This window comes from Ictidomys tridecemlineatus, unplaced genomic scaffold (genome assembly GCF_052094955.1).
Source record: "Ictidomys tridecemlineatus isolate mIctTri1 unplaced genomic scaffold, mIctTri1.hap1 Scaffold_186, whole genome shotgun sequence".
NCBI classification, from domain to species: domain Eukaryota; kingdom Metazoa; phylum Chordata; class Mammalia; order Rodentia; family Sciuridae; genus Ictidomys; species Ictidomys tridecemlineatus.
In genome coordinates this window covers 266,592-287,426 of record NW_027521603.1, presented here as the reverse complement: position 1 = coordinate 287,426, position 20,835 = coordinate 266,592, and the positions used below count along the sequence as shown (strand labels likewise).

General features: G+C 36.5%; 1 long non-coding RNA gene across 1 annotated transcript in view; it reads right to left on the bottom strand.

Annotated features, from left to right (window-relative positions):
- Positions 1-20,608, bottom strand: part of LOC144372897 (uncharacterized) — a 66,275-nt gene extending 45,667 nt beyond the window's left edge. The window contains exon 1 of the long non-coding RNA XR_013432725.1: positions 20,312-20,608. This is a non-coding gene — a long non-coding RNA (uncharacterized LOC144372897). The remainder of the gene's footprint in view (positions 1-20,311) is intronic.
- Positions 20,609-20,835: the final 227 nt, after the last annotated feature.

Sequence of the window (20,835 nt, the reverse complement as noted above, 5' to 3'; positions counted from 1 at the left end):
TTTTATGGTTGCTGGTCTATAAAGAAAATAAAACTTAACAAAAACAAAAACACTCCATTTACAATCTCCTCAAAAAAAAATAAAATACTTGGGAATCAACCTAACAAAAGAGGTGAAAGATTTATACAATGAAAACTACAGAACCCTAAAGAGAGAAGTAGAAGAAGATCTTAGAAGATGGAAAAATATACCATGTTCATGGATAGGCAGAACTAACATTATCAAAATGGTGATATTACCAAAAGTTCTCTATAGGTTTAATGCAGTGCCAATCAAAATCCCAACGGCATTTCTTGTAGAAATAGATAAAGCAATCATGAAATTCATATGGAAAAATAAAAGACCCAGAATAGCAAAAGCAATTCTAAGCAGGAAGTGTGAATCAGGCGGTATAGCGATACTAGATTTCAAACTATATTACAGAGCAATAGTGACAAAAACAGCATGGTACTGGTACCAAAGCAGGCGGGTGGACCAGTGGTATAGAATAGAGGACACAGAGACTAATCCACAAAGTTACAACTATCTTATATTTGATAAAGGGGCTAAAAGCGTGCAATGGAGGAAGGATAGCATCTTCAACAAATGGTGTTGGGAAAACTGGAAATCCATATGCAACAAAATGAAACTGAATCCCTTTCTCTCGCCATGCACAAAAGTTAACTCAAAATGGATCAAGGAGCTTGATATCAAATCAGAGACTCTGCGTCTGATAGAAGAAAAAGTTGGCTCCGATCTACATATTGTGGGGTCGGGCTCCAAATTCCTTAATAGGACACCCATAGCACAAGAGTTAATAACAAGAATCAACAAATGAGACTTACTTAAACTAAAAAGTTTTTTCTCAGCAAGAGAAACAATAAGAGAGGTAAATAGGAAGCCTACATCCTGGGAACAAATTTTTACTCCTCACAGTTCAGATAAAGCCCTAATATCCAGAGTATACAAAGAACTCAAAAAATTAGACAATAAGATAACAAATAACCCAATCAACAAATGGGCCCAGGACCTGAACAGACACTCCTCAGAGGAGGATATACAATCAATCAACAAGTACATGAAAAAATGCTCACCATCTCTAGCAGTCAGAGAAATGCAAATCAAAACCACCCTAAGATACCATCTCACTCCAGTACGATTGGCAGCCACTATGAAGTCAAACAAGAACAAGTGCTGGTGAGGATGTGGAGAAAAGGGTACACTTGTACATTGCTGGTGGGACTGAAAATTGGTGCGGCCAATTTGGAAAGCAGTATGGAGATTCCTGGGAAAGCTGGGAATGGAACCACCGTTTGACCCTGCTATTGCCCTTCTCAGACTATTCCCTGAAGACCTTAAAAGAGCATGCTACAGGGATACTGCCACATCGATGTTCATAGCAGCACAATTCACAATAGCTAGACTGTGGAACCAACCCAGATGCTCTTCAATAGATGAATGGATAAAAAAAATGTGGCATTTATACACCATGGAATATTATGCAGCACTTAAAAATGACAAAATCATGGAATTTGCAGGGAAATGGATGGCACTAGAGCAGATTATGCTTAGTGAAGCTAGCCAATCCCTAAAAAACAAATGCCAAATGTCTTCTTTGATATAATGATAGCAACTATGAACAGAGCAGGGAGGAAGAACAGAAAGAAAAGATTAACATTAAACAGAGACATGAGATGGGAGGGAAAGGGAGAGAAAAGGGAAATTGCATGGAAATGAAGGGAGTCCCTCACTGGTATACAAAATTACATATAAGAGGTTGTGAGGGGAATGGGAAAATAAACAAGGAGAGAAATGAATTACAGTAGATGGGGTAGAGAGAGAAGATGTGAGGGAAGGGGACGGGGGATAGTAGGGGATAGGAAAAGTAGTATAATACAACAATTACTAATAGGGCATTATGTAAAATTGTGGATGTGTAACCGACATGATTCTGCAATCTGCATTTGGGGTAAAAATTGGGAGTTCATAACCCACTTCAATCTAATGTATGAAATATGATATGGCAAGAGCTTTGTAATGTTGTGAACAACCAATAAAAAAATAAATGTAAAATGCAAATAAGATAAAAATAAAAAAAGAAAAAAAAAGAAAAGAAAATAGAGACATAAAAAAAAACAATGTTATGGGTAAAGTTAAAAAAAAAAGAAAAATAAGTCATTAAACCAGCTTTAAAAAGAAAGAAAGAAAGAAAGAAAGAAAGAAAGAAAGAAAGAAAGAAAGAAAGAAGTGTATCATGATAGTTTTCTCCTTTAGAAATAATTCAAATGACCTTCCTAGAAAGAGTCAGCAGGTCTGGGGATATAGCATGCAGAAGGCCTTGGAGTTTAAAGCCCAACACTGCAAGAAAAGAAAAGGGAGGGAAGGGAGAAAAAAAGAAGGAAGGGAGGGAAGAAGGGAGGAAGTAAAGAGGGAAGAAAAAAAGGAAAAAATGAAGAAAAAAGGGAGAAAGGAAGGAAGGAAGAGAAAAGGGAGAGAACAAAAGCAGGGAAAGCAATGGGTCATTAAAGCAAAAGGGCAAGCAGTACAAATATAAATATATGACATAAAATCTGTTGAGACAGTTTAGAAAGCTTTAGAATTTGCATGACATCAAACTGAGTGGTATTATTACTGTATAGAAACTTAAGAAGCTCCACCTTGGCCTGGCCTAAACCAAACTCAGGGGTGGGAGGCATAGAGAGGACTCCTGTCTGGCTGGAGTGGAAGTGACCTGAACCCGTGACACTTCAGGATGCACTGGTTACAGAAGGAATGGGCCAAGACTCCCCTGATGGGCACTTGAGCACAACAAGGCTCCTGGGAGTCCTTCCCCTCAGCTCCCCACCTTCACAATCCCCCCTTGCAGGCGTTCTCAGTGGTCTGTCCCGTTGCCTGGTGCAGGTTTGAGTTCCTCACCAAACACCTGAGTGTTCACAGCCTATGTTGGCCTGCCTGGGCAGGCTGTGGTTGTGGTGGCAAGAGCCAAAGCCAACTTAGCTTGATGGAGGCACCAAGGACTGCCCTACAGTCATATTAGAGGGTGGTCCTGGAAGAAGTAGGCAGGGTTTGGGCAGCATTGTCTGAAGACATGAAGCCAGGCCCTAATCCTTATGATGTTCCTTGGGAGTTGGTGATGTGTAGAGCTATTGGATGTTTTGCTCTTCTCTTGGTTTTGTGGAGAAGTTTTCAGTGTGTTAGAAGCAGGCTTTATGTGGGAAGAGAAAAACAGCTGGCTTTAAAACTTTCTAGAAGAATTGAAGAAAAATGTGAACTACTTGAGAAAGTTAGCCTTGTTCAAAAAGAGCTTGAAGGCTTAGAGTCAACTTTAAAGGGCAGCAATTCTGAGAAGGGTCTAAGAGACGTCCCAAATTTGGAGGCAACCTATGAAAAGCTGCATAGGTCCAAACCGAGCCATGGGGATGAAAGACTCTTTCTAGAAAAAGAGCTAAAAGAACAAAAGGCCAAACATTGTAAACAGAATGAAATCATGGCAGATATATCGAGAAGGATAAAGTCCTTTGAAGGTGAATCAGAATCAGTCAGATCACAAATAGCTGAAACTAAAACAAACTTGAGACTGCTTCAAATGAGTGAGGAAGGACTTCAGCTGGCAATGAAGGAAGCCTTGGATGAATGTTCCCAGCTTCAGCAAAGTCAGAAACCCATCTTACAAGGAGACCCTGAAGCATGGAGGGAACAAGGACGTGTCCAATGTAAAGAGAGCACCACATTGGAAGACTCTCAATTCCATGCAAAACAAGTTCAAACTGATAAAATCACACGGAGTCTCTTACTGAAGGCTTGCTGAAGATGAAAGATAGGTCTTCTCCAACCAAGGGAGGCCAAACAGACATTGGGAACTTGGAATGGGGAATGACGGGTGAATCAGGAATTGGTGCTCACTTGGATGATGAGCCCAAAGGAGCTTTGAAGAAACTGGTTGATGGTGCTAAGCTAAAGGCCTCCTTAGAAACATTAGAAGGACAAAGATATCAAACTTGTGCTTTATTATCTGAAGTAGAGAAAACAAAGGAAGACCTTAGAGAACAGATTAGAAGTCTGAAGACTGAACAGGCAACCTTGTTATCAGAAAATACATGGCTTGAAGGTGAGAATGAGAACCTTCAGCAGAAATTTAAAGTCATGATGGAATGCTATCAAGAAAATATGATGAAACTCCATGGGAAACTCAGAGTAGAGGAAAATTACCGGGTGGGGCAAGAGGAGAAACTTTCCAAGGTCAAAGAAGAGATGGGCCATACAAGAGAAGAGCTGGAGACCTACAGAAAGTGAGCCAAATATCTTAAAGATGAATTGGAGAGAACCATTCAGTCCTGTCAGGGGAAGATTATTTACTGTGAGAAAAAAGCACATGAGAGTGAGTTGGCGGCTTGGATTGCTGAAAGAAACCTCCATTATTTCATGAAACAAAACGCTCACAACAGACAAAAGTTAACTGAAAGGGAGCTTCAATTTGAACTTGTAGAGGAAGATCCCTGTGCACTTGGTGTTTCAAATGCAGCATTGGGCAGAAAGCATTCCCCCAATGGTCCCTCACCATTGGGTCCTCCTTGGCAAGGTGGATGTTATTCGAATTATGGTAGACCATTGCAACCAGCAGAACTCAGAGGTTCTAATCTGCCTTCTTTGGATAAAGAGGATGGGCCTATGTCTTCAGAAAGTCAATCCAGTAGAAAGGAGACCAAAATCAATCTTGATGATTCCAATGTCCCCGATTCATCTCTCCCTGCTGAAAACCAAGCAACTGGCTCTGGCTCATTGTTGGCACCTTTTCCTCCAGTCAGAGGTGAATTGTTTCCTGTGGACCCAAGGAGTCAGTTCATGAGAAGAGGACCATTTTCCCCTCCGCCTCCTCCAGGAAACAGGTATGGGGCACCTCGAGATTATTTTTCACTGGGCCCACCACCCCCTCCATTTTTTGCAATGCCAGATGTCTATGAATGGAGGTATTTTCCTCATGACCTTACCCCAAGAGCTGGATTTCCTCCCCCCACCCCTGTATTCTGAAAGTAGAAGTGAGTGCCCTTCAGGCTTCATTCCACCTTCAGGTGAGCCTGCTACTGAACATCAACAAGAAACCTGATGTTTTTGATCTCTCTTCAAAAGTAATTTGACTTACCTCTCATTTTTAGTTTTTAAGTAATTGCTTTTACTTAAGTAAGTGATTATACTTTTGCTCCGACTGAAGCTAAATAAAACTATAATTCTTAGGATAGTATTTTGGAAATAAAGATGGTTTAAATATGATACTATGAGTAAATTATTTCCATTCTATTTTACTCTAAAGATTACAGCATTGAATTTGATTAATCCACTATTCTATACACAACAATGGGATTCTCATGTATGTCATCTAGCCTTTGGGGATATTTTAAATGCCCAACAAAGACAGTCCCTTTATACAAAGAAGTGTATTTACTATGATTGTAGCAAATGTGAAAGGAACTTTATGCTTAATAAAAGATTTTCATTGATTTTCAGTCTTGTGGGGCATGTCAACTAGTTTTCCCATAAAACAATAACTAGAGCATATTAAGAGTAAGCCAGAAAACACTACTAAACATATCATGGAAGTAGGAGATCTCAAATACAAAGAAAGTTGCAGTTCTCAGGAAAAATTTTGGAATTGGAAACCACAATTTAAACTCACTCTTTTCCCATTTTCCCTGAGTCATCTTGATGACTTCTTCTTCTTCTTCCTCCCTCCTCCTCCTCCTCCTCCTCCTTCTCCTTCTCCTTCTCCTTCTTCTTCCTATTTTTCTTTGTGTTCTTCATCTTTGAGTTCCCTTCTATTGTACTCTAAAGTGTACAGCATTGAATTTGATTAATCCATGATTCCATAAACAACAATAAGATTTTCAGTTATGACATATAGTTTATTGGGATATTTTAAATGCCCAACAAAGACAGTCCCTTTATACAAAGAAGTGTATTTACTATGATTGTAGCAAATGTGAAAGGAACTTTTGCTTAATGAAAGATTTTCTTTGATTTACAGTCTTGTGGGGCATGTCAGCTGGTTTTTCCTTAAAAGAATAACTACAGCATATTAAGATTAATCCAAAAAACACTACTAAACATGTCATGAAAGTAGGAGATCTGAAATATTTTAAAAAGTGCAGTTCTGAAGAAACATTTTGGAATTGGAAACCAAAATTTAAACTCACTCTATTGCCATTTTTCCTGAGTCATCATTGATGACTTCTTCTCCTTCTTCTTCTTCTTCTTCTTCTTCTTCTTCTTCTTCTTCTTCTTCTTCTTCTTCTTCTCCTTCTTCTTTCTCCTCCTCCTCCTCCTCCTCCTCCTCTTCTTCTTCTTCTTCTTCTTCTTCTTCTTCTTCTTCTTCTTCTTCTTCTTCTTCTTCTCCTTCTTCTTCTTCCTATTCTTCCTATTCTTCTTCATGTTCTTCATCTTTGAGTTCTTCTTCTAACTTTAATAAATTAATCACTCAATTAATTAATTAATTTTTATGTAATTCTGAGGATCCTACTCAGTATCTTGCATATGCTAAGTGAGTGCTGTGCCACTGACCCAACACCCCATTCCCTGTCTTTTATATTTTAAGCCCATTTTCATGAAATTCAGAATTGCATTAAGACATTAAAAATATTGAGTCCAAAAATGAAATTAGAATGTAAAGTATGTACTTATAGGCAATTACCTAAATGATAGATGGCTGCCTGCTAGTGTAAGAATCAAAATTCCCACAACTAAAGGACAATCTTTGTTCCGACATTTGAGCTGCCATAAGTAAAGTATACTATTTCCTTCATTATTTATGAGGACACATATAGCACCAATGAATGAATCTAGTAGGTATACCAGTAAGTTGAAATAACCACTAACAATCACCAAAAAAAGGAATTGAGTATATCTCCATTCTCAAAGAAAAACATGGATAACCAACAACAATTAGACCTAAATTATTTCTGAATGTTCTATTCATGATGGGGATTCTTTCATTCTATAGTGGTTTTCTCAAAGGCCTGAAATATATTCTAGTCCTTGCTAGCATCTGCTCTTCCACAATAGAGGACTTGGGAACAATAGAATTTGACTGAAACACAGTAGATTCATATATTGAGGGATATCAATATTCCTCAAAAATGCTGTGGACACCGGAGTACTGATATTTGTTAAAAGAATCCTGTTTACAGTTTGTGAAGTAGAAGACTCTGAATCATTGTTTTTAGTAATTACCAAGACCACATGGTTCTAGGCTTGGTACTTTACAAAAGGGAAATGTTAGAAAAGTTTATAGAGATGAAAGTTTCTCTAGCTTTCATATTATTTTTAAGAATAGGAATCTTTTAAAAGTATAGGATTTAATACTCTTTAAGAGGTTATACTTAACTTCAGTTTTTAAAATTAAAATAGTATAGAACTTTTCACCCTCCACATTAATACAACATGTAAAACTCTGGCTAGAATATTAAATAATGATTATCATGTAGGGAGTATAAATAGGCATTGCACTTGTTGTCTGTGTCTAACAAAATATGATGGTGCCTATGATCCAGAACACTCCACTTTTGAATCCAAAACCCAGAGCACATTGAAGTGTACAATACAAAATAAGTTTTTTAATACCCCATAAACTTTTTGACTGAGTTTTACCATAGAAGGTATAGTGAATATTCACCTATTAGAGCCTAGTAATATATATTCATGAAAATTAAATAACATTTACTCTGACACCTTTTACTACATTTTCTTCTCTTTTCAAATGTAGATTGCATACTACTTAATTTATGTTATTAACTGGTGTTTGGAAAAAAACTGCCATGAAACATTAGCAATATGTTCATCATGGCAACTATGTCTCTTCACTATGATATTGCTTAGTGGGAAGGGGGGAGGGCTGAATATAACTTAAAAGTTCTTTAGTATGTAGAAAATATAATGTGAATTACAATTCAGTTACCAGTTTGAACTTGATCTGGGTAGCAGGCATACATCTCTCTGCAATAGGCATGCTTCTGAAAAATAGAATGTAGAGCTACAAAAGTGTAGAGAGCCACAAACAAGTCAAGATGGCGCCTGGCAATTTGCTAAGAGGAGTGGTTTGAGGTAATGCCAGCAAGTCTCTAAGATGATGTTGATTGAGTTAAGCTGTGTATAATTGTTAAAATGATGAGGATTGCTGTATCTGGATGATGTTAATTGAAACAAGCTGTGTATAATTACTTAAGTGTATATATACCTCTACTCTCCTACAATAAAGCGGCTCCTGCTGTATCAACCTTCACAAGTTGCCTGTCACTCCTCCCGGCTATTTTGCCCAGCCAGCCGGACTTTGGCAGATGGTGGCCTGTACAGGGAGCCCCGGGATACTCGGGGGAGAGTGACAAGGAAAAGCTGCCCACCCCTAAAGATAGATAGGACAGGAGCAAATCTGCTCGTCTCTAGCAGACAGGGCGAGAGGAAGTATGGCCATTTTTTAAAAATGAAGAAGATTGATAAAATATGTTTGTATCTTGTTTTGTCTTTTTCTTTGTTATGGAAATATGGAAGGGGTGTTAGGTAAATTGCTGAGGAAAGGAGGCACCCAGTGAAATCAAGAACAGTTAAGACATATGTTGATAAAAGACTAGGAACTCTAGTCAGAGGAAGAAAGAAAGTTTAGAGGAGGAAGGATTATCAGGAAAGGAATTACAACAGGAGGCTCCTATGAATCTCTTTTCATCAACGGAGGGTGCATGAAGCATTTTGGCTGCTGTGGGCGTGAGCCGGTAGTGGATGCTGTGGGGACCTTCCAGCTGGCGGCTCTTCCTCGCCCCCCGACCATGGGACTGCCCAAGGATGCTGCAGCTGTGAAGGCTGGGCCACAGGGCCCCTGAAGTTTGGTCATTTCCAATGCCAATAACTACAATGGTTCTCTCCTACCTGGAAGCTAATGAGTAATGAGCACCATTAAGGCCTATTTCTTTTTTTAAAATTATTTATTATTTATTTATTTATTTTTAGTCATACATGACAGCAGAATGAATTTTGACATATAATACATACATGGAATATTCATACATCAATCATTTTGTCAATTCTTTTCTGCTGCCTTTTCTATCCTCCTTACTCTTCCCCTCCTCCCCAATCCTTTCTCTCTATCCAATCTAATGTGACACACTTTTTTTTCTTTTCTCATTACAACATCATATATGTATTCCGTAAATAGTGAGGTTCTCCTTCCATCTTCCCTGCAACTGCCCTTCTCCCTCTTTTTCCCTCCCACCTCTCTTCCCTATTTAGTGGTAGTCTTCTTCTAAAACCATGTAATGGAGAAACGATAGCATCTTCAGCAAATGGTGCTGGGAGAACTGGAAACCCAATGCAAAAAAATGAAATTGAATCCCTTTCTCTCACTATGCACAAAAGTCAACTCAAAATGGATCAAGGTGCTAGGAATCAGACCAGAGACTCTGCATCTAATAGAAGATAAAGTTGGCCCTAATCTTCATCACATGGGGGTAGGCCCCATATTTCTTAATAAGACACCTATAGCACAATAGTTAAAACCAAGAATCAACAAATGGGACAAATTCAAACTAAAAAGTTTTTTCTCAGCAAGAGAAATAATATGTGAGGTAAATAGGGAGCCTACATACTTGGAACAAATTTTTACCCCTCAAACATAAGATAGAGCTCTAATCTCAAAGAACTAAAAAAGTTAAACAACAAAAAAGCAAATAACCCAATCAACAAGTGGGACAAGGACTTGAACAGAAACTTCTCAGAATAGAACATACAATCAATCAACAAGTACATAAAATATGCTCATCATCTCTAACAATCAGAGAAATTCAAATTAAAACTACTCTAAGATACCATCTCACTCCAATAAGAATGGCATCAATTATGAAGTCAAACAACAATAATTGCTGGCAAGGTTGCGGGGAAAAAAGTACACTCATACCTTGCTGGTAGGACTGCAAATTGTTGCAGCCAATTTAGAAAGCAGTATGGAGATTCCTTAGAAAGCTGGGAATGGAACCACCATTTGACCCACCTATTCCCCTTCTCGTACTATACCCAAAAGACCTAAAAAGTGCATACTACAGGGACACAGCCATATCAATGTATATAGCAGCACAATTCACAATAGCTGGAATGTGGAACTAACCTAGATGCCCTTCAATAGATGAATGTATTTAAATATATGGCATTTATACACAATGGGATATTATTCAGCACTAAAAAATAACAAGATCATGGCATTTGCAGGCAAATAGATTGCATTAGAGCAGATTATGCTAAGTGAAGGTAGCCAATCCCTAAAAAACAAATGCCAAATATCTTCTCTGATATAAGGGGGGTGACTCAAAATGGGATAGGGAAGAAGAGCATGAGAAGAAGACTACCACTAAAAAGGCCTATTTCAAATGTAAGAAACCTTGAGATAATGTACTAAATTGTTCAGAAAGTTGTTTCTTAGTGCCTCCTGGAATACTACAGGATTTTCTTTAGCCATCATTGTCGGAGTTCCTGCCTTCGTTCCAGTGCCGGTGAGTACGAGGGTGGAGAGATTTCCACTATTGCTGAGAACCGGACAAGACTTCAGATCATCATAGCTGATTGCTGTTTCTGCTGCTACAGCTGAGGCTAGCTGCCTGCAGAAATTATCTGGGCTGTGATTTACCTTGACTGTGAACTTAATGGACTGTGATTTAATTAGATACTGCTTTACCTGGATTGTGACAACAAACTGTAATCTATTGAGACAACAAATTGTAACTCGGTATCTTTGCTAAAGGTGTCATTGCTGGTATAATTTTTCCAAAGGCTTCTTACTTGGAGCCATCAATTGGCATGGTATCATGGCATTTTGTATCCTCCCTTTCTGCTTGTAGCAGATTATTTATGGTGTTTGTGTAAAAGCCACAATGGTCATTATCCACAATATGGCTAAGTGTGTTGGGCCAGTAGTCAAAGACAGGTAGGATCCAATTACAATGCTACCAACCTAAGACAGGAGGCTGATGATTTGAGGTCAGACCATCCAATGTCGGGTAGGACCATGTATACTATTGGACAACCTAGAGGAGCCAGGGTCCCTAAGCCACATACTTGTTGTTTAAAAATAAAAGGGGGAAAATGTAGAGAGCCACAAACAAGTCAAGATGGCGCCTGGCACTTTGCCAAGAGGAGTGGTGTGAGGTAAAGCTATGGAGTCATTAAGATGATGTTGATTGAGTTGAGCTGTGTATAACTGTTAAGATGAGAGGATTGCTGTATCTGAATGATGTTAACTAATTATACACAGCTTGTTTCAATTAGGTGTATATATACCTCTACTCTCCTACAATGAAGTGGCTCCCTCTGTATCAACATTTACAAGTTGCTTGTCACGCCCCTCCCCTCCCCCCCCAGTTTTTATGCCAAGCCAGCCAGACTCCAGCACAAAAGCAGAATGATATTTTCAGAATGCCATGTTATGTTTGTAGATAGACAGATAGATAGATAGATAGATAGATAGATAGATAGATAGATAGATAGATAGATAGATAGATGATATACAAATATGAGAATGGTCTGGCAGTATATTTTTTTAAATAATAACATCTCAGGAGTGTGGAGGTACTAGCAGATAAAGAGGACTGTAGCTACATGTGCAATGGTTTAACTTCTAAAGAGTTTTTAAAAGGTTTACTGACAAAAATTTCAAAGGGTTTCAGTAAGTTTTGAGGTGTAACTTAGTAAAATGAGTTTAGAGGTGACAAGGAATCATGTGCAGTTCAATAGAACCAGGTATAATATGCATACACATGAATCCATGAATAAGAGGAAAGAGGAAAATTAAATAAAAATCAGAAGAACTGAGGAGAGATTAGGAATATGGAGGTGTGTAGGAACAGCTGGATAAGAAAGCATGAAGTGGGCAGAAAAAGAGGAAGAAAAGGCCTCCCAGCTTGTAAACTGATCCATCCCTCCTTGGTAGTACAACTGTATAAATAACAGAGTGGATGGCTTAGTGGGAATGTACTTTTGAAACTCTGTTGACACAGACAACAGAAAGTGCCATGAGGGTGGCAAACTGAACCCAGTAAGCCCAATTAACCCCTTTGCCTTGGTATTATAAAGTAGCTATCTATCTTACAGTGCCTCTGTTGATCTACATTGATATGTTTTAGGACCAAATGCAATGATAAATCATTGTTTCATGTATTGATGAATTCTCTCAATTTCACAAAGCACACATCCATTTTATTGTGTGTTCTGAATACCTTCTTTTCTACTCACATCTGGTTTTAAGAAACACTTTGAAAGGAAAGAAGATATCACTAAGCCACCCACATCCTTTATTATACTACAAATCGAGTGTTATTTCAAGTTGTTTTTTCTTGCTCCTCAAGATAGCGTGTCAAACATAGAAATTGTCATTCTCCTACTATGTGTACAAATATTTGCAAAAAAACATGTTGTGCAGAGTTGAAATATGTGAAAGCCTCCTTTTTATAAAGTACAGTAAATACAAAAGCTTGTAATTGTCCACTTAAAAAGGAAGTCAATTCTCGTAAATGCTTATTCATCAATTCTACCACTGACTCTTCTTCAGTATCCACCATGCAAAAGTGTCAACATCATCCCACCATCAACTGAAGTACCATGTCAAATTTTCTCCTGGCCATATTATTTATCATTGGAACCTATTAATAATTACTTTCCTAAATGCTAGTCAAACAATGGGAATTTAACAACAGGTTCTTTTGAGGAGGGCAATTAAGGAATAATAAACTGTGTTTCTTATCCCAACAAAGATCAACAGCACTCTGAAAAGATTGAAAAACAATGAATGTTTTCCTGCTCTGCTTTTTCTCTGTGCTTCCCACTGAGTAACAAAATGCAAAAGAGCTGGAGAATCTTGTTTTCCTCATGAAAGGGATGCTCTGCTGACTTCTGTAGGCACATCAAAATTGGAGAAGGAGAAGAGATGAATTGCAATTTCAGCCTTTGTCTTAATCTTAAAGATCTCTGATTTCTCTTATTTTCATTACAACACCAGCACAACCATTGCAAAAGCAACCAGTCAACACAATCAGCATCAGTAAAGAGGCAAAGGGCCAATGATGAGCAAGAGAAGAATGAAGCAGATACAACCTCACATGTGCTCTCTTGAATCAGTTGGGAGCTTCTTGATGTTTTATAAAGGTAGGCAGAAAATGGAGTGGACATTCCCCACACTACTGGACCCCTACTCTTTTGCAATAGTCTCATGATCACAAAAATCAGAATACTCATACTTAAATACCAGGCAACATTTAAGGCTTTATCTTAGCAATTTAAAGAAATTACCAAACTTTATAAAGGAAAAGAAAAAAACATTCCAAGTAAACACTGTGTAGCTAAAAGCTACATTCTACATTTTCTAATTAATATACAAAGCTTAATTTCTAGAAAGGAATCATTGCCATATTATTTTCTAGAAAACTGTAGATATATATAGAAACAAAACTATGAATTAAGTTAAAGATCCTGAAAAAAAAATCCCAAAGTAAAAAAACCGAAGCAAAAATATATGTGGCTCCAAGTGTCTTTTGAATTCTTTAACTACAGGAGTCAGTTTTGAACTGAATACCAGAGTAGGAGACTAAATTACATGTGCCTAGTAGCCTATCTTCAATTAATATAATTTTTTTCTCCATTAAACAAAATCATCCTAATATGCCCAATAGAATATTTATATTAGAGGCTTATATTCTGTTATCTTACATGCCATTAAGATAATTACATCATTCTCAATCTCCACTTTCTATCTGGATAATTAGGATTTATAATAGGCCATCTGTCTATTTAGGAAAGTAATAGACCATTTGTCTCTTTAGGAATGATGATAAAATTTTCTAATACAAAAATTCTTTGAAAAATCTCAAGAAAACTAGAATTTTTTTTCAAATCAACATGAGGGAAAAATCCATTCCCAAGATACTTTTTACATTCTCTATATCACACAAAACATTATATAATATTTACCTGCAAAAAGGTTATTTACTTTTTTGTTTGTGTGCCAGGAAGTGAACCCAGAGGCATGTTACCACTGATAAATATTGCCAGCATTTTTTTTTATTGAAGACAGGGTCTTGCTAAGTTGCTGAGACTGTAATTGAACTTGCAATTCTCTTGGTTGAGCCTCCGAAGTTGCTGATATTACACTAGTACACTACCATACTAGGTGTTTATTTTTTAATATAAATGGGAATATCTATATTCTATATAAAGACATTTACTTGATTATATTATTTAGATAAGCATAAATAATTTCTCTCTAAAATTCTTCTAAATTACTTCCATCTTTTTATTTCTCAACAACTAGATATATATGAACAATATATTTTCCTCAATTAACTTTTTAATAAATAATATAATATTCAAGAAGTAGTAAAGAGTTCCCTAGCCACCTGCCACCCTAAAGTATATCTTCACCCAAAGAGGAAATTTGAACAGAAACAATATGTAAATTGCAAAAGGTTTCTTCTTACTTCTTGAGGCAAGATTTTGTGGTACTGATGGACTCATTTTTTTAAAGTTGGCTTTTTCACTGCTGTGACCAAAAGACCTGACAAGAACAATTAGAGGATGAAAAATTTATTTGGGGGCTCACAATTTAAGAGGTCTCAGTCCATTGAAGCTTGACTCCATTTCTTGAGTATAGAGATAAGGTTGAACACAATGACATGAGAGTGTTGTGGAGGGAAATTGCTCAAGATATCACACCAGGAATAGGGGAGTTTAAGAGGTGGGGGAGGAGGAGAGGGAGAGAAAGAGAGAGAGAGAGAGAGAGAGAGAGAGAGAGAGAGAGAGAGAGAGAGAGAGAGAGAGAGATGGTGTCAGCTGGCGCTTATTTCACTAGGACAAAATATAAACATCAAAGACATGCCCCAAGGACCCACCTTCTCCAGCCATATCATACCTGCCTATAGTTACCACCCAAGTTCATTCCTATCAGGGAATCAGTGTACTGATTAGGTCAAACCTTGTCACCCAATCATTTCATCTCTAAACTTTCTTGCATTCTCTCTCAATTAGCTTTTGGGGGACTCCAAACATCTAAACCATAATACTGACAAATTAAATCTATAGAATTTAGAAACCGTCTCCTTTCAGCAAATTGGGAATGTCAACAAGTGAAAAGATCAGTTCACAACTTGTTATGACTGAGGAGGATCAGCAACATCTCCCATTGGAAGTGCATTTTGAAAAACTGGGCAATGCTAGGACATAGCACAAGCAAGCCTAGTGTTTATAACTGCACACAGCATTCTACCAATTGATTATATTTTGTCTTATAATACTTCCAAATTATTTCCAATCTGTAAAGAGTAGGAATTGTATGATTCTTCAATATTTTTTCTTTCATAAAACCTAGCCCCAAGTTGGGGACTAATGAAATGGGTGAAGGGATAGAAGGAGGCAGAGGAATATGAGGAAAGGAATTTAAAAGACTGTACAACTATACACATAACTACCACTGAAAAAAAGCTTCTATAACACCCAGGTATTCAAAGATTACTTCAGGAAACCACTGTTTATTCAGAGACTCTACAGGTTGAACAAGCAATATTTTAGAAACATCTAAGACTATAAAAATGCACATGTTGGAAATAGAAACTCTGGTTAAATATTGTTATTGAGAGGTAAACATAGTAGTAGTCACTCAGCATATTGACAGTTAATTACTGCTAGAAGTTTTTGTTAATACATATAAAGTTCCATAAATTTTGAGGGCTCTACCCTAATCTATTTTTTTGTGTTTAATTCTTGTTATTTTTAGGCTACTATTTTGCAGACTATAAAGTATGTATAGCATTATAGCAGAAATACCTATACTTGGATCTCATCTATCTAAAGTAAAAAATAATGGACAGAAAGCAAATTTATGTTAGAACTCTAATAAAGGAAATATCCTCATTTGCTTTGTTTATTTTTTCACCATAGCTTTACTGATGAAGCCTTCTGCAAGTCAGGCTAAAATGGATAAAAGGATTTTTATGCCTTCAACTCCCTTCACTGTTTCTGATAATAATCAAAGCTTTCTGTTCCAGTGAGCACAAAGCTCATTGTTCTTATTATGAACACTACAGAGAGTATATTTTTTTGATATAAATTTATATATCTGAGAAATCCCTTCTATAGCATTAGCTATAAATTTTGTGCTAAATATGCTAGTTTTTAATAGTAGTAAACAAAAAGACACAAAAAATCTAGATATCAAATTATAATACATATATTTTCTAATAATATTCCATTGAGAAATACACAAAGGCACTTCAGAGACTTAAGCACATTTAGTGCCTGCATTTTGATATCTAAACTAACTATTTGCTAATAAAAAAAACAGACATCCTTAGAAAAATGACTGACTCAAGGGCAAGGGCAATGGAAATACAGGATTAATACATAATATTATATAGTAAGAAAAAAAATAAAAGAAAATATCCTGAAAAATAATATGAATAAGACAAAGAAGACAGGAATCAAGGTAAATAAATTTCCAATGGCCAAATGTAGTATGGTATGAGCAACAAAATAATGATAGAAATAGAGTAAAATCCACTGAGTAAAATAAAATTTTATGTTGTTTCAATGTTCTCATTTAACTCTTAAGAATATGTTTATTTCTTTCTTGATTTCTTCTATCATTTCATCATTCAAATAGTGTATTATTTAGTCTCCATTTGTTACCATAGTTTGTATTTTTTATTTTATCATTGATTTTTAATTTCATTCCATTGTGGCTGGTTAGATTGCAAGGTATAATCTATTTTTTTTTCAATTTACTAATAGTTTCTTTCTGGCATAAGATTTGCTCCATCTTAGAGAAGAAGCCATGTGCTGCTGAGGAGAAAGTATATTTGCTTATTGATGGATGAAATACTCTATATATCTATGTTAAGTATAAATTATTAATTATATTATTTAGTTTTATAGTTTCCTTATTTTGTTTTTTTTTTTGTTTTTTTGAAAGATAAGACATGTCCAGTAGTGGGGGAGGTTTGTTAAAATCACCCAGTATTATTGTATTGTGGTCTGTTTGTCTCTTGAAATTGAGAAGGGTTTGTTTGATGTACATAGATCAAACATTGATTTGTTTGGGGCATAAATATTTATAAGTGTTATGTCCTGCTTATATATACTTCCCTTAAGAAGTATAAAATGTCCTTCTTGTCTCTTCTAATTAACTTTGGTATGAAGTCTACTTTATCTGAGACGAGAATGGAAACCCCTGCTTTTTTATGTAATCCATATGAGTGATAAGTTTTATCCCATTCTTTCACCTTAAGCCTATGGATCTTTGTCCATGAGGTGAGTCTCTTGAGGACAGCATATTGTTAGGTTTTACTTTTAGTCCCATCTGCCAATCTATGTCTTTTCATTGATGAGTTTAGGCCATTAACATTCAAAGTTATTATTGAGATATGATTTGTGATCCCTGTAATTTTATTTATTTTTGGGTTTTGATTTGTTTTAGTTTCTCCTTTTGGTTCCTTTAGTGTAGATCCTCCCTTTGTTGGTTTTTATTTTTTTTTCACTTCATTCTCATGGAATAGTTTTTCAAGGATGCTCTGTTGTGTATGCTGTGTAGTTTTGAATTCTTTGAATTTTTGTTTATCATGGAAGGTTTCCGTTTATATCCAAAGAACTTAAAATTAAAATACTACAATATTTTACCACAGTATTTACCACATCAATGTTTATAGCAGCTCAATTCACAATAGCTAATCTATGAAACCAACTTAGGTGTCTGTCCTTCAATAGATTAATAGATAAAGAAATGTGATTGATATATATATATATATATATATCACTGAGTGTGTATATATACAAAATCAGTGGAATATCACTCAGCTTTAAAGAAGAGTGAAATTATGTAATTTGCCAGTAAATGGATGGAATTGGAGAATATCATGCTAGATGAAACAATCCAATATTAAAAAAAATATCAAAGGCTGAATGTTTTTCACTAATATGTAGATGCTAGTTCACAATAAGGTGGGGGGCACTAGAGAAGAATAGTGTTACCTTAGATTAGGTAGAGGGAAATATTGGGAGGGAAGGAGGTGGGATGTGGGGATAGGAATGATAGTAGAATTAAATAGACATTATTACTTTATGTATATACGTGACTGCATAACCAATATGATTCTACAACATGTACACTCAGAAAAATGAGAAATTACATCCCATCTATGTATGATATATTAAAGTGCATAAATGCATTCTACTGTCATGTATAATTAAAACAAATTTAAAAATTAATTTAAAAACAAAATTTATGTCTATCCTGATATAAATAAATGAATAAAGAGTTAAAAAAAACACCTCATTCATCACAGAATTCCAAGGAAAAAATAGAATAGTGAAAAGAGAAACTTCATCGTTTGGCAAATATTATGCCAATAATGATTGTAGGCAAAAATCATTACTGGATGCTAAAATTACTGGGTAAAAATATTATAATAGGATATTTGCATAGTCTGAAAGTACTGTCATATATGAAAAAAACACACTCCAAATATTAACTCTATGGTAGAGAAAAGACAGAAAATTTAAAAATGGCAGATATTTAATCAAGTGATCAAAGCAAATATCATCTGTGATGAGACATCTTCTTTAAGAGCACATCACTTCCATGGTGTTTATGGAGAACATGCATAGTCTGAATTTAGTCATAAAGAGTTTTTTTTTTTTTTTTTTTTTTTGAGACAAGCCTTGCTATGTTGCACAGGCTGGCCTCCTACTTCTAGACTCAAGCAATCTTCCTGTCTCAGTTTCAAGAATAGTTGGAATTATTAGTGTGGCCACTAAGCTCAGCTCATGAAGAACTTTTAGTCAAACTCAAATTGAGGGACCTTCTAAAATATAGCTGTTTGATGCTCTTTTTAAAAAGGACCAAGGTCAAAAAAGACAAAAATTAAGATAGTGTCCCCTAGTGGAGAAAATTAATGTGATAACACAACTTAATGTGTGATTCTGGAACAGGAAAAGGAAGCTAATGAGACAGTTGACAAAAATTGAATAATATGTATACATAAGTCAATACTATTTTATCAGTGTTAATTTCCTGGTTTTCATCAATTCACTAAGGTTATGAAAGACATTTGGGAAAGCTGGGTGAAAAATATACCAGTATCCTATTCTTTGTGCTAGTTTTAAAGTCTGAAATTATTACAAAATGAAAAAGTTTAAGTGAAAATGAGCTAGAAATGTATTTTTTAAGTCTAACATTTGAAGTTAGGAATCATATATCTCCTCAGCCTTTCCTTTGTATGCTAAATATGTTTCACTTTGGACAAGATTTCCAGAACCCGTACTATATTTGCAACTCCATTATTTAAAGCTCATTTGTCAGTAGCCCTTCTAATGTATGTTACCAGGAATGTCTATAATATACTGATACAGAATTTTTTAAATGTAATTTATGAAATTTAATTTAAATTTTAATCAAATTTGATGTCTTATTTTTTTAAAATAAAAGAGCTGAAAGTTTATTAGTGAAAATTGCAGTTAAACTTTAAAAACAGATTAAAGCATACAGTTGGATTAATTCAACATGAATTCAAATTAAACTTGAGGATTTATTTTCACTGAGGTCAAACTATATTTTCCCATCTTATCCTATGCAATTGATTGGTTTAAGCCAACTGTAAAATTACATTTTCCCTTCAATATTCCCATCCTTTCAATTTTAACTTATATTTTACACTGGTTTAGCAATGTTAGACTAGTCTGATTATTCTGATTATATCTGACTATGATGAATATATTTTTTGTTTTCAATTGACAAAAAGAAAAAGTATATATTTGTGTCCTACAATATGACATTTTAATACATGTACACAGTGTGAGATGATGAAGTCAGGCTAACTGGCATATCTGTCATCTTAAATTTTTTTGTTGTTGTTCTGGGAACATTCAAAATTATTTTTACTACTTATTTAAAATATTCAGTTAATCTTTGCCAATTATAAATATGCTGCTGTACTTGTAAAACTTAAGAAGTTTTTCTACCTACACTCTGTTAGCCATCATCTCTTCATAACCCCTTCGCAGGCTCTGGACTTAACAGCCTAGCGAAAGCGACCTCACAAACTTGGGTCCCTGGAGGCTCAGGGCCCGCCCTAGCGACCAACGTGGGGCCCTGGAGAAGGGAATCTCTGCCTGGAGGGGCGACTGAGGCATAGCACCTGGCGGTTTCCTGGGCAACCAGCGCCGCCTCAACTCCTTCTCCCCCGCTAGCACCCCGCCGGGCGCCCCCCTCGGCGCAGAGGCACCAACAAGCGCCCTAGATTCTTTCCAGAAAGCATTTGGCCTTTCTCACCTCTCAGTGCGTGGTGCATGCCACCAATGCCGCTGTACAGCTCAAGGACCCGCAAGGGCTCCATTCCTCCAGCCGCCACCTCCAACGCCGCAGCCTGGGAGCTAGGCCTGCCGGTCCCTCCACTCCTGCTCCCGCAGCCCCCACCGCTCCCTCTGCCTCTGATTCCGCGGTTTTTCGGTTCCCTGACTCTGTCGCTGGGCTCAGGACTTTACTGGGCAGCGCAGGGCCTGGGGACTTGACAGAGGTGGTGGTGGGGGAACAAAGCACGGAAAACTATGAGGCTTCCAACTGAATAGCAGCCATTCCAGAGCCTGATTGACGTTCATTCTTCACTGATTGTTTGCTGTGGCCTTGAGTGGGAAAGAAACCCGGAGCTTAGTAGAGGAGTGAAAAACTGCCTTGCCTTCGAAGTGAATCCAGAACAAATTGTTTTTCAGGCGGGCTATTTTTCTGCCCCTTGGAAGTCTGAAGTGTCCAAACATTCCTTCTACTAATCTTGAGCAGGACCACCTCTTCAGTGGTGT